We start from the raw sequence: 10554 nt of genomic DNA, 5'->3' as shown, positions 1-10554 counted from the left end.
AGGTTCTACATGAGCCCACTGTTTCCTGACTGACAGAGGTAGTGGATAACACCTAGTACATAGAAACAGATGCAGAATGTTAGGCAAAATGAGACAAACCACCTTCCAAAAGAAAAAAATACAAAACAAAAGACAATCAAAAAAGAACAAGACAAAACCTCAGAACAAGAACTAAACAAAATGAAGATAAACAATTTAATAGATAAAGACTTCAAAGCAATACTCATAAAGATGCTAACCAAACTCAGGAGTAGAATGTCAATAATCAGACAACTTCACAGATGAGCTCTACCAAATATTTAAGGGAGAGTTAGTACGTATCCTTATCAAACTACTGCAGAAAAAGGTGAAGAGGAATGGATGCTTTCAAACTCATTTTACCAGACCAGCATTACTCTGATGCTAAAACCAGATAGAGGGAAGAGATACGGGAACATGTGTATATGTAAAACTGATTCACTTTGTTATAAAGCAGAAACTAACACACCATTGTAAAGCAATTATACTCAATAAAGATGTTAAAAAATAATAAATGAAAAAAAATTAGATAAAGACACTACAAAAAAGAACATTACAGGCCAATATGCCTGATGAACCTAGATACAAAAATATTCAACAAAATACTAGAAAACTGAATTCAACGGTACATTAAATGGATCATACACCATGATCAAGTGGGATTTATTCCAGAAGTGCAAGAATAGTTCCATATCTGCAAATCAAGCAGTACACCACATAACAAAATTAAGGATATAAATCATACAGTCGTCTCAATAGATGCAGAAAAAGCATCTGCAAACTTCAACATCCATTTATGATACAAAAAAATCTCAACAAAGTGGATATAGAGGGAACATCCTTCAACATAATAAAGGCCATATGTGACAAACACAGAGCTAACATCACACTCAATAGTGAAAAGCTGAAAGCTTTTCCTCTAAAATCAGGAACAAGACAAGGATGTCCACTCTCGCCACTTTTATTCAACATAGTATTGGAAGTCCCAGTCACAGCAATCAGAAAAAAGAAAAAAAGAAGAGGCATCCAAATTGGAAGAGAAAAAGTAAAACTGTCACTATGTACAGATGATATGGTACTGTATATAGGAAAATCCCATAAAAACTATTAGAACTAATAAATGCATTCAGAAAAGTTTTAGGATACTAAACCAATATATAGAAATCTGTTGTCTTTCTATATGCTACTAATGAACTATTAGAAAAAGAAATTAAGAAAAGAGTTCCACTTAAAATTGCATCAAAAAGAATAAAATACCTAGGAATAAGTTTAACCAAAGAGGTGACAGACCTGTACTCTGAAAACTATAAGACATGGATGAAAGAAATTGAAGATGACACAAATAAATGGAAAGTAGCAAATTTTGAAGGAAAGCTAGGACAGCCTGGGCTCAGAAAGTCCAGTAACTACATCAGGATCTAGAGAAGAAGAGGAGCTGATAGACTTTCTCAGATCAAGGTAGAGTACCTGGATTATCAGTCTCACCAAGGCTGCAAGAAATGAGGAAAGGAAAATAGAGTTGCAGCAACAGGAAGAAAGTGAAATGGATGCAGGTAGGAAAAGCTATTAGGTATCACCATCCAAGACAGCAGGAAATCATTGCTAAGACTACATTAAGAATAAAAAAATTATAATAATACTGTTTTGCTTTAAAAAAAATTCCAGCAGTAGTTAAAGCAAAATGTTCACCAGCATACCCATAATAAGGACAGGTAGGAAATGTTTAAACATCAGCCAACAGAAATAGATTTTCCCTTTTGCTGTACCTGCAGTAACGGGTTGAATTACTCAATATGGTAATATAAAGCAGACAATATGGAGACTCAGATGAAGAACAGAGAAAGATTCTACTCACTGCTGGAACCGTGAGAAGACTGTTTTGAGTTGTCATACCTTTGAATTACAAATGGAGATTATCCTTCCTTAAATTCTTAGAGCCATTGTTCTTTTATAGAATCCAAAATAAAGGCCAAAATTTCCATTTCATTTTCAGCGAGGTAATTTGGCCATGAAAGAAATAAACCCCACAGATGTGTTCATCATAATTCTTTAATTAAATATTCTAGAAATCAACCTGAGCTAGCTTATAGAGATATAATGGGAATTCATTATGAAGATTCAAAGTGTTTTGTATTTTCCAAGAGTGAGGATGTAGCAAGGCCTCAGAGAAGGATGGTAACAAGGAATAGAAAAGTATCTGGAAAACAGGAATTATTTGATCTCTATTTTTTTTCTCTGAGAAACTACCCGTTCTTCCTTTTGCTTCTGATTGATAAATAAGGGCACCTTTGGAAAAAGAATATGATTGGCCCAGTTTAAGTCATTCATCTTCTTTCCTGGACATAATCACATGTGTCCAGGAGAGTAATCTTTTATTTCAAAGTTAACTGTAGCATCCTATTCCTATTGGTAAAAGTATTGATGAATATAGATCATACAGAGCCTGAAAGGCATTGCAAAAGTTACCTTGTTCAATGGATATAAGCTGTGTAAACTTAAGCTAACTTTTGTCTGTGTGTATGTCTTTTTCATTTCCCTTTTTTTTTTAACAAAAACTGGGTTTGAGTTTAGAAAAAGTGTAAAGATAAACAAAAATGTTAGAAATATGTGATACGGATTACAAATTAATAATAGTGAGATAAGGAATTGAAAATCTTGCTGGGGGAACTACCAAAAGAGAATCACTGTTAAGAACAGTGTGGCCAGAGTGCCCTTGTAGCCAAGAACAAGAAGGTTGGTCATTAAGGATGAAGCTCGGAGGCAGTCACAGCCACCTTCTTCAGGGTGGATCTGTAACACCAGCAGTTACTGATGTGGGGCTAAATCATCAAGCCTGAGCTAAGAAACCAGACCCCAAGGTCACCAGCCATAGACTATAGTAGCAGAAAGAGCTAGCTGTCCTGGAATAAAGCTCAACTAACTGTACCTCAGCAGACATCACCAGTGAAAACACAAATACCAGATCCGTCGCACTGGAGAGTAGACCAGTAGTAGGTAAAACCTCAGACAGCTCTTACTCCATGAAACATAGTGAAGACCTGTCACTTACATCCAGATGCCACCTGGGGGAAGACTGAAGGGGAAAGGTGAGGCAGCCCTGATAGAACCTTCACTTCTAACCTGACTAAATATTTAACATAGAGGATCTACTTAAAACTGAAAGGTGCTGTTAAAACTGGAAGATGCTGAAATATTGCTGATAAACAACATGTGTCTCCTCACTGCCTAGAAGGATAAGAGTCTGTGACAATGTTTAGGTCAGTTGCATAAAATCATTAACCTATAATTTTCATGCACATCTGACTATATGTACACCTTGACAATCCAGTTACGTTGGAAAAAGCCTAGTAACTTGGATCTAAATGGTAATGGTAATTCCCTAGTAATGGTAATGGATTATCAGCTCATCGTAACTTTCCAAATCTAATATTTTGACTAGCCATTTGCTAAAAAATGCCATTAGGATATATGATTAGTCATAAATATGCCAGTTAATTCAATGAGATTTCTGTCCTTTGTTGTTCAACAGAGTCCTTCCTGTTGAAGGACTCCCAAAGAAAAAGTGTTTAATAACTTAGTGCTTTCTTTTTATATTCAGAGAACTTTGTATTCTCTATAAACATTTTTGCAAGTGGATAAAACATATTTTGCTCCAGTGCTTCATGATCTAAATTGTGATTCCTTAAAAGCATGGTGGAGCATATATTTTTTTAGAAAACACAGCCCCAGTGACACCCCAAAAGGTGTGCATTTAACTTTTAAGGAACTTATCACATTTGTTCTCTTTAACTGTCCTTTGATTTAGCTACTGTAGACATCTGCTACAAAGCTCTTTCAACTTTCCATTAAGGCAAATTACTGGAAACTTGGGTTACTGTGGCAATGAGGGTTAGCCCTTATTTTTCCATGTCAGGCATCTCAGCAGTGTTAGTCTGGTGGTGAGTGCTAACCAGTAGGAGAGTGAAGACCAGCATACCTTTACAAAGCTTTAGATTGTGAATCCTGGGATGGAACCTCTCAGATGGAAAGGCCTGTTTCCATGGCAACAGGAGCAGCTCCTACTGTTTCAGTTTGTCACTCATCACAGCAATGTTTGCCTTGGGAGACTGCGCTAAGCATTTCTAGCCGCATTTTGTTGTGGATTCAAGAGATTGGATGGCAATGCTGCTATGGTTACCAGGGTTTTTGTCTTAGGGGAAATCCTAGAATAAAGTAATCTCTCTGGTTCCAACAGAAATTTTAAATAACTAGCTGTGGAATAGAAAGAAAAGAAGTTGTGATAAGTAATTCCCTTCTGGGACAATGATAACAAAGTCTGACAAGTCTGACTTCCTTTTTTTTCTTTTTTGGTGCTTGTGGTGATGGGGTGGTTGGAAATGAGAAAATGAGAATTGGGAAAGGTTAAGGAAAATTAGAACAAGAAGGAGAACATAAAATGATTTTTTACCATTTCTTTAAAAAATAAGAATAGAAAAGAGAAGGGCTCAAAGAAAAATGTATAGTAAATATTCATATATTCAAGGAATTTCTTTTATCATTCTCTATATAACTTAATTTAAATGATTTTCTCCCCACACTTATAAAAATAATTCATTTTCCTAGTCAGATGATGACCTCTTCCCCAGCACTGATCACTTAGGGTGTTGAAGGAATAATATAGAAAAAGGAGAACCTTCAAGCTGACAACATTTTTAAAGATTTTATTTGTTCCTTATTCCCACTCTTCATGAGTCCCAAGATTGATGCAAAGAAAGAAATAGCCATTGAGAATTACAGAAAAGGCTACAACCGATATTGTTATCTTTTCTCAAATTATATGGTTACTATTACATCCCTAGAGTATCAGAACACTGTGAACCTGACAATGATTAGCACAGATTTATTTTATAGAAAATTATTAAAAGCACAGGAAACTGTAGTACAAACATTTACACATGAACACTATTTTTATTATTTTATTTTGATTTCATGATTTCATCTTAGTATTCTCTTATCTAAGATTCTATGATGTGATAAGTATTGAATCAAATGCATTACCTGCATTGTTTCACTTAAAATTTCACTAAAAAATTTTGAGGAAATTATTATTATTCCTATATTCAGAGGGATTACAGCTAGCTGGCAGAATTACTTGAAATTAGACAGCGAGTACTACTACTACATCTGTCCTAGGATAGAACATCCTCATTTTTTAATCACCCCAAATCAAATCATACTATGTGTACTCCCTTATTATTTCCTGAGCATGAGTGATCTGTGAATTATCAAGAAGTTGTCAACAGTCAGATGTTATTGTATATGTCTGTAAAGAGTGATAACTTCCTGCTTCATTTGTGGACTTTGACAAATCTTTTACATTGATAGAGTTATAATGCATTCTTTTGATCTCAGCAAATATTTAATGAGCAACTAATTAGTCTGTGATGAACTCTTTAATAGGTTATGAATATATATGATATGCATTGTTTTATCAGAACATTCTTTTGGAAGATACAGCATAAGATACTTGAACTATATTTAATATTTTGGGCCTAGAAATGGAGTGGATGTAGCCACAGTTGATAGGGCACAAAATACCTAGGAGACATATGAGAAGAAACTGTGTTCTGCCCATATGGCAGCAACTGACTGTTTACCCATTGAAACGAGAATTTGGCTCTAACTCCCTAGGCACCTGTTCAATGGTATATGTTCCCCATAAGTTATATCTCTTAATTCCAATTCTGAGAATAAGTAGAAGGGGGTCTGTAAGAAAATCCAGCTTCCCTCTTTTTGTCTTTTCCTGGATTTTAGTCACATTGCTATAAGAATTATTTTTTTAATGCTATTTTCTCTCATAAACTTTATTCCCAGCATAAATAACTTCATGAAGAGCTTTTAGAAGAACTTAGCGTGAAATATAAGGCCATTTTGCCAGAAGTAGTCAAGGAATGTACAGTACAGGAGTCATGGTAATTGCAGGTGTTGAGAAACAATTTCATCCTGAATAGCCAGCTTTTTAGTTAAAGAAACTGAATGCATGTATATGCACACATATGTATATCCATAATTGTGTATGTGTGTGTAAATATATACATAGCTAATACCAAGATTTCAGAATTTAATAAGAAGGGTAATGAGAGCCTATAGTAGTGCCTTTGCATAAGTAGTATTCTGTAGATATTTTTGGAATGCATGAATGAATGAACGTCAAGAGAAAATGATGAATATCACTGGACTGCCTTAGTTAAAATGGAAGTTTATTATAAATCTCAACTCAGAGTTTAGAAATTTCATAATCATTTCTCTTTATTGTATTTCTCCTTTGCTTAATATTCTAGTTGCTTTTACGTTTTATGATTAAAAGGTAATTATTTTGTTATAAACAAGTAGTACCAAGATCTATTTTATGCCTTGCATATGTGCATTCTTGAGTTTGGCAAATTGTTTACTCTTTGTCTTCTATCTGGTGCCACCTCCTTGCAACATTCAGTGTTTTTCTTTCATTCAACAAGTATTTATGAAGACCTTCTCTGTGCACTATGCTGGGTTTTGATGGAGGGGAGATGAATGGGTGGAGGGGAGATGAATTAGTCATTCATACATCTGTGAAAGCTCACCTAGAGTATTGTGATTAAAGGTCAGTGCATTTTAAATTATTTTAATTGATGAATATATTAAGATCAATCAAAAGTAAATGCCTACCTTAAAAAAAAATTAGCCTAACTTGTAACTTCTAACAATAAATTTGTCATCTGACCACGCACATTTCTTGAGCATCAGTTATCTAAGTGAAGCTTTACTGCAGAGAACAGACGTGAATCATAAAATGTCGTACAGAATATGAACTGTCCCATGAACTGCCCAGTGCCCCACAGTCTTGAATTCTGACATTCCATCAGCTTGGCAGAACCTTCCTCCCCTGGTCCTCTGTGTCGAGACCCAACTCAAAAATCACTTTCCACTTATGCCTTCCCTGGCAGTTTTGTCTCCAAGAATAGGGTTAGTACCCTTTCTGTGCAGTCCCGTAGCAATCCAACCATAACTCTATTATGGAACAGACTACGTTGATATTTTCATTAAAGTTTTATTTCTAGATAATTTAAAATATACTCAAAGAGGGCTTCCCTGGTGGCGCAGTGCTTGAGAGTCAGCAATCAAAGCAAAAATCAAATCCACCAATGATAACAAGCGCTGAAAAATATAATAAAAAATTTAAAAAAAGAAACCAAAAAAAAAAAAAAAAAAAAAAAAAAAAAAAAAAAAATATATATATATATATATATACTCAAAGAAATCATGTAGAAAAAGCTATAATCCAATCTTGGGTGGGGATTTAAAGAAATCTGCTGAGAGCAGAAGCTAATTAAGGTAGAGTATAAAGAATGAACTTTCTCCATCCAGGAAAAAAATAAAAAGATAAAGAAAAAAATCTTTCGAGAGGAAAAAGTCATATGTGCCGAGCTCAGGGATAAGAGGGAGCACCAGGCAGACTGAGAAAATGTAAATAGCTTGGGAGGGTAACAGCTTTGAGGAATTTAAGGAGAAGATGCAAAGTTGAGCAGAAATTAAATAATAAAGAGCCTTGTATGCCTCTGAGATTTGGCCTTCACACAGAGGATAAAGGCTTGAGAGAGAAAATGATGGTCTCATCTTGATTCACATCTGCTTCCTCTTCCCAACCGGCACTGTCTTAATTTAAACAATTAATATGTGAGCAAGAAAAGAAAACCCTGTGAAGGAGATAGAGGAGGAGTTACCAATGACAAGAGATGAATCATTTGTAGCCAGAAAACTAGAGGATATAAATTGAAATAGAAGCCAATGAGGAGCTTAGAGTAGGGATCATCAAACTACACCTGTGAGACAAATCCAGCCCACAGCCTACTACTATAAATAAAGTATTATTGGAGCACAGCCAAGTCGACTCATTAATACACTGTCTATGGCCACTTTTACATACGATGGCCAAGTTGAGTAATTGAGACAGACATTATCTCATAAAGTCAAAAATATTTACTATCTATTATCTCATAAAGTCAAAAATATTTACTATCTGGCTCTTTACAGAAAATGTTTGCCACTCCTTTTTTTAAAGCAAAAGAGCAGTTGATTAAAAATAGGACTACCAGGAGTCCTTTGGATTTATCAGCAAGTAGGTTTTGGGAGACTCTGTGAGAGGGGTTTTCAGTAAAACGGTTGATGCTAAATATAAAGAATAGGTTAAAAGAAAGTGGAGAGAATAAATGCAGTAACCTTTCCACCACCAACTCATTCCTGCCCCAGTCTCAGCAATAAAATGTATTATCTCCATTCACTGAGGAGGAAACAGTTTCAGAGATTTTGAGTAACTTAGCCAAAGTTGCACAGCAAGTACTTAGGGGTTGGAACTGGAATCCAGTTCTATTTAATCAAAACCCATGTTCTTTCTGCTAGATTGGATTTTCCCTAGAATTTAACTTCGAGAGCCCAGAATTCCAGCCTCATGAAATTGTTTTAGATTCCAAAAATCGTGAACTTAGAAGGCAAAATATTCTTGCAGAGAAATGAGATGAAACCTCATCTGTTATCCCTGTCAACACGCACACTGAAGGAGTGAGACTGTTTAATAACTATGTTCAATTAACCCCAAATCATTCTCTCTGCAAATGTAAAAAATCTTACTCCCCAGACCCTCCTAATTTACAGAAACCACCTACTTAGAGTAAGTTTTCATAGACATAATGGAATTCGCTTACAACATCTATTCTAAAATATTTTGCACAGCAAAGAAAATGAATAAATGCAGCCTTTTAAATTAATTGCCATTAAGGGAACAATAATAACAACAAATAACAATGGAGAGAGACATTTCTAATGAAAGGAAAGAGAAAACTGGTAGACCAGAACCTTCCTATCCTATAAAGGTCTACATGAAAAACCTGAATAAAAATGTAAACAATTTTTTCTAACATGTAATTCACTATTGTCCAAATTCAGAGATTTATGTTAAATGAGACATACTAGCCTCATTCTTCCTCATTCCTTTATCAATTTTCAGGCCAACAATTTTAAGTATGATAGGCAGATAGGAGGGAGAGGTTGCTATAATATGTCGCCATTAATTAGAAATTACTTTAAAGCAGTAGCACTCAGTGGGGGCAATTTTACCCCTCTGGGGACATTTGGAAATGTCTGGAGGCATTCTGGATTGACACAACCTGGGGTAGGGCAGAGTACTACAGACATCTTGTGGGTAGAGGCCAGGGTGCTGTTAAACATCCCACAAAGCACAGGACAGCCTCCTGCAACAAATTATCTGCTGGCCCAAAATTTCAGTTATGCCCAGGTTGACATATGCCACTTCAAAGGAGCACCACTGTAGCACAATGGTATTCCAGCCAATGGCATAGTCTCCAGCATTTCAGACATACTAATTATGCATAGGCAAATGTTATCTGCAAAGTCATGAAATATAACCCTTAAACTCTCACAGTTGGAAAGGACAGCCTAAAAGAAAGAATTATGTAGGGATGATTGAAAGATTAAAAATATTGTATTATATAAAAAATAATAATATATCAATATTACCATGTATGATTTTTAAGAAAAAGTTGTCCTCTTCTTCGAAGATGGTATTACAGGGCTTCCCTGGTGGTGCAGTGGTTGAGAATCTGCCTGCTAATGAAGGGGACACGGGTTCGGGCCCTAGTCTGGGAGGATCCCACATGCCGCGGAGCAACTAGACCCGTGAGCCACAATTACTGAGCCTGCGCATTTGGAGCCTGTGCTCCGCAATAAGAGAGGCCGCGATAGTGAGAGGCCCACGCACCGCGATGAAGAGTGGCCCCGCTTGCCACAACTTGAGAAAGCCCTCGCACAGAAACGAAGACCCAACACAGCCATAAATAAATAAAAATTTAAAAAGAAAAAAAATGGTATTACATATATATCAAACTGTATACATATACCCTTTGGACCAGCAGCCTATAGCTACATAAAAACAGTACATTAAAGACCTGTATGAGGCATGTTGCCAATTCATCCACAAAGAGAGAGATAAATGTGTGACTGAAAAAGTATTTGTCGAACACAAGCTGCAGCTGTGTCTAACTAATACCTAATTACTCAACTAGAACATATTATCCATCAGGCAGAAAAAAGGTGGGTAATTTGCTATCATCTACTGAGATGATTTACCAAATTACTGCATAAAAATACTTAGCTCATATTAAAGTTATGACACTAACCAAACACAAGCATATTCAGAATTAATGGTGATTTGACCTAACTTTCCTTTGTGGGGATTTAGAAAATATACTCCACAGGAATAAATCAAAGATAGTATAAAAATCTTAATTGGAAACCTGAAATTGACATCAGAATTCTTCCGGAACTAGTATAAAAGATTTCAATAGGGCTTCCCTGGTGGCGCAGTGGTTGGGAGTCTGCCTGCCGATGCAGGGGACACGGGTTCGTGCCCTGGTCCGGGAGGATCCCGCATGCCGCGGAGCGGCTGGGCCTGCGAGTCTGGGGCCTGTGCTCCGCAGCGGGAGAGGCCACAGCGGTGGGAGGCCC

At 36.2% G+C, this 10554-nt stretch overlaps 1 pseudogene; it reads left to right on the top strand.

Annotated features, from left to right (window-relative positions):
* The first annotated feature begins 7961 nt into the window (after positions 1-7961).
* LOC103074229 (ubiquitin-conjugating enzyme E2 Q1 pseudogene) overlaps positions 7962-10554 on the top strand; it is a 6378-nt pseudogene continuing 3785 nt past the window's right edge.

Source organism: Lipotes vexillifer, unplaced genomic scaffold, assembly GCF_000442215.2.
Source record: "Lipotes vexillifer unplaced genomic scaffold, Lipotes_vexillifer_v1.1 scaffold1251, whole genome shotgun sequence".
NCBI classification, from domain to species: Eukaryota; Metazoa; Chordata; class Mammalia; order Artiodactyla; family Lipotidae; genus Lipotes; species Lipotes vexillifer.
Note: the sequence above shows the minus strand (reverse complement) of the source record. Positions and strands in the feature narration are given on the sequence as shown.